The following is a 4775-nucleotide window of genomic DNA, read 5'->3' on the forward strand; positions in this document are numbered from 1 at the left end:
AGAGAGAGAGAGAGAGAGAGAGAGAGAGAGAGAGAGAAAGAGAGAGAGAGAAAATGTAAGTAAATATCTGGCACGTTGTGAGCACTCGATATTCTCACCTGGAACACCAGGAAGGCATGCTGCAGCAGCAAAACTCATCAAAGAAATAAGAAAAAACCCTCAGCAAACTTTCCAAATCTTCATCTGAGCTCAGAAGGCCAAGGACTTGGTAGAGTTCCAGGGGATTTCCAGTCCCATATACCAGTCATGAAATTAAGATGCAGCCCTTTTATGTTAATTAAGCCTAGTAAAACAATTGGAGGTAGGAGATCTGTCTGATCTGTGTGTTGGATATTCCCAAGAGTGGGGGTGTAGGATGAGAGGAATTATGCCAATCTGATTTTATTCCACAAAACTAATAAGCAGGGGAAATTCCTATGAAAAGTTTGGGATCTCACCACTGTTCAAAAAAGAGCCAGTCTAAGTCTCCTCCATCCCTGACAGTGCTTACATCCAACCTGTCACCAAGCCTTCTGCCTCCATTACCCCATAGCTGTTCTGTTTCTCTGCATCTCAAAGGCCATTCCTTGGTTTTGGCCCTCAATTCTGACTTGGTTCATTCACGCAAAACTTCATTTTTTTCTTTTCTTTTTTGTTTTTGAGATGCAGTCTCACTCTGTTGCCAGACTGGAGTGCAGTGGCGTGATCTTGGCCCACTGCAACTCCCGCCTCCTCAAGCAATCCTCCTGCCTCATCCCCCTGAGTAACTGGGACTACAGGTTTGTGCCACCAAGCTCAGCTACTTTGTTGTTGTTGTTGTTTTAGTACAGAAGGGGTTTCACCATGTTGGCCAGGATGGTCTTGATCTCTTGACCTCGTGATCTGCCCACCTTGGCCTCCAAAAGTGCTGGGATTACAGATATGAGCCACAGTGCCCAGCCTCATGCAAAACTTTCTAAACTTGTCTTCCTGCCCCTAGTTTTATGTCCTCTAAACCATTCTCCGTCTTGCCATGGACTGATTTCCCTTTTTCTAAGCATAAATCTGGGTATGCCGCAACACACAGTCTCCTCAAATCCTGTTTCTTCCAGGATCAACTTTGCACTTCTTAGGTGGCATTCAATGACCTCCCAACAAATAATCTCCTACAACCAACAGAGGTCATTCCCACCCTGTCCCTTGGGATGATATTTTCACATTTCTATCTAAGAACTTTCCCTAAGTCTTCCTTCTTTTTCCATTTTGCAAAAGATTGTTACTTTTTCTATTCTGCCATTAAAAACATTCTAATTTTTTAATTTTTAATTTTTTTTGAGACAGTCTTGCACTGTTGCCCAGGATGGAGTGCAATGGTGTGATCTCAGCTCACTGCAACCTCCGCCTCCCAGGTTCAAGTGATTCTCCTGCCTCAGCCTCCCAGGTAGCTAGGATTACAGGCGCACGCCACCACACCTGGCTAATTTTGTATTTTTAGTACAGACGGGAACTCCTGGTCTCAAGTGATCTGCCTGCCTTGGCCTCCCAAAGTGCTGGGATTACAGGCCTGAGGAACCACACCGAGTTTCATTTTGTGTTTTGAAGAACAGAGAAATTCAGCTTTCAGGCAGAAGGGGCAAGTGCACAGAGAGAAGCAGAAATGAAATGCAGTGGAGTGCTCCTTCTACTTCTTTATTTCGGTCTCTGCCTGAGGGCTGGCTGCATTCCTGTGCTTGTGTCCAATGAGATAAGCCAGTATCCTTATTATAAATCCCACTTTCAGTTTAAATTAGTTCCCTTGAAGTTCTGCTATTTTTAACCAAATAACCCAAATAACCGTTTTTTCTTTCTTTCTTTTTTTTTTTTAAGTCTTCCTCTGTTGCCCAGGCACCTGGCTCCAAATCACCTTAATTTAAGGAATTATGCTCAATCTTTCTGGACGAAGAGCTTGTGACTTTATCATGTGGCTCAGTGTATCGCTAGGTTTTATTTACTGTAAGTCTTGCAGAGAATCTGGCACAGTTGGGCAGGGGATTTGAGGTGTTATAAGCAAGGACTGATAGAAGGGTGTGTATTTGGTTCATACAGAGTTTAGTAGGATGTTTCACTTTCACAAGGCTTATAGTAAGCATTAATAAACATTTGAACAGAGGAGTATTCTATACCTCATAAATCTAGATCTGACAAAAACTTACAATTTAAAGTGATTGTTAATAGCTATTGTGTCACACTGAGGTATAAAAACTCAGCGATCACCCTTAACTGTTATGCCTGTGGTCACTCTGTTGGGGTATCCACTGTATATTTATTTACCAGCTGACTTCTACCTTCATGCAGCCAGTTTGCTGTATGTAGGAAAATTCTAGTGCAGACACAGGAGACCACCCAAAGAAACTTTTGAGAAGTTGCAAACAGCTTGGCACCTGAACAAGCACTTTTGCTTAGAATCTTTACTTTGATTTTGACACCTTCAGCCAAGTGTTGGCACTGAGACTTCTCTTTCATCACTTCTTGACCCGGCTCCTCATATGTAATGGTGTTAGCTTGGCTAAGTTGGAGCTATAGTTCCCAGAATCCCCTTCCCTGAATAATTTGTGTTAAAGTTAGAAAAAGAGGAGCCTGCATGAGATACGGGTCATGGGAGTTGGAGGTGAACCAGCAGCCATTCTATAGGAGAAGGACACAGAGGGATTGGCATATCCCAACTTGTCATCACTTCCCACCATATTGAGAGACAGGTAATGGTGGTGGTGAGTTCTGTATGTCCTTGCTCTCTGCTCCACACCAAGTACAAGCCCCGATCACTAAGAGGGATCCCGCTGAGAGGTTCCACTTGGACAGCTGGAAGTCTAGCTTCTCACACTGGAACTTGCCCACCTGTGCCAGGAGGGCTGGTTGGTGACTTTTCTTTGATCCTCCGCCATCTGAAAATTCAGACCCTGAATTCTCCAGATTCTACAACAATAGTGGGCAGTAATCATGTCTTATTTGCCATCCCAGAAGTTATCACAACTTCTAGCATACTTCTAGCATATAATTAATTCTCAATAAACATTTACTAAATAAATGATCTTTAGGAGGGAGGGAGGGGGAGAGAGAGGAAGAGTAAGGGTGAGGGGGAAGAGAGAGAGAGAGAGAGAGAGAGAGAGAGAGAGAGAGAGAGAGAGAGTAAGCATACTTCTCCTATTGAAGTGGCCCAGATGGTGGAAATTCTCTTCTGCACACTTTTGGCTAAGAGGAAAAGGTGCTTTCCAATTTCATATTACTTACTTTTAAAAATAATTCCACAAGGCATATTCCTAAAAAAAAAAAAAAAAAAAAAAAAAAAAAAAAAAAAAAAAAAAGGCACTGTTGAAATAGAGAAACGAAAGTAACTTGCTTGCTTAAGATCCCGGGGCAAGAGAGGAAGTAAACCAAAATAGAACTTGTAGTGACGTTTTCCTTAAGCATAACTCAAATCAACTCAGCAGTTCACTCAATTTTATCTCCCTCCCTTTATCAAACCCACTTTCTGTCATCATCACTTCTTCTGCCCCTGCCCATAAACACACATATATGCTCATCCAAACACCACCAACATATATATACGTGTGTGTGTTTATGTATATGTATATGTTGAAAGTATGGTTCTCCAAAGGGGAATACATTCAAAACAATTCAACAGATACTTATTGAGCATCTATGTGTAAGAAAAATTGTGCTCTCTGCAGGCAAAGCAAGGATGAGTAGGGAGCAAATGCATTGTGGCCCTCCCATTGGAGAAACTCTATACAAATTATTTGATGTGACACCATTTCTTTTCTTTTCTTTTCTTTTTTTTTGAGGCAGAGTCACCCAGGCTGGAGTGCAGTAGCATGATCTTAGCTCACTGCAACCTCTGCTCCCTGGGTCAAGCAATTCTCCTGCCTCAGCCTTCTGAGCAGCTGGGATTACAGGTGTGTGCTCCCATACCTGGCTAATTTTTTGTATTTTTAGGATAGATGGGGTTTTGCCATGTTGGTCTCGAACTCCCGGCCTCAAGTGATCCACCCGCCTCGGCCTCCCAAAGTGCTGGGATTACAGGCATGAGGCACCGCGCCCGGCCTGATGTGATACCATTCTTGGTTATTACCAAACTCCTGCCCTTAGACAGTGCCCTTTCTCTTTTTCATTTCTCCTTTGAGTCTTTGGGTTGTGTTTCCTCATGAAAATACCCCCAAAGTAGCTTAATGAGATTTAGCAGAAACATCTTCCAGGTCATGGTCCATCCAAGACAACATTTTTTTAAACTTCTATTTTAAGTTCAGGGGTTCATGTGCAGGATATGAAGGTTTGTTACATGTGTCATGGGGATTTGGTACACAGATTATTTCATCACCCTGGTGTTAAGCGTAGTATCCATTATATCTAGTTATAATATTTTTTCCTGATCCCTTCCCTCCTCTCCAAGAGAACATTTTATTATTCCCTAGGCAGATGGTTCTTAACATTTGCCAGTAAACCTTTAACTGGAAAGCCTCTTTAAAATGCAGAATCCTGGGCTCCACTCCCTATCGCCCTTTTCCCTATTAAAATTCAGGATGCTCAGGAAATTTGTATTTTTCACAAGACTCTAAGTGATCATCTCACACCAGTGGTCTCTGGGCCACTCTTCTGGAAATGTCTAAAAACATCTGACAGAGACTCACCTGAAACACTTATTTTATTTTTATTTTTAATTTTTATTCAGACGGAGTCTCACTCTGTCACCCAGGCTGGAGTGCAGTGGCGCGATTTTGGCTCATTGCAAGCTCTGCCTCCTAGGTTCACGCATTCTCCTGCCTCAGCCTCCCGAGTAGCTG

This window comes from Mandrillus leucophaeus, unplaced genomic scaffold, assembly GCF_000951045.1.
Source record: "Mandrillus leucophaeus isolate KB7577 unplaced genomic scaffold, Mleu.le_1.0 Scaffold381, whole genome shotgun sequence".
NCBI lineage: Eukaryota > Metazoa > Chordata > Mammalia > Primates > Cercopithecidae > Mandrillus > Mandrillus leucophaeus.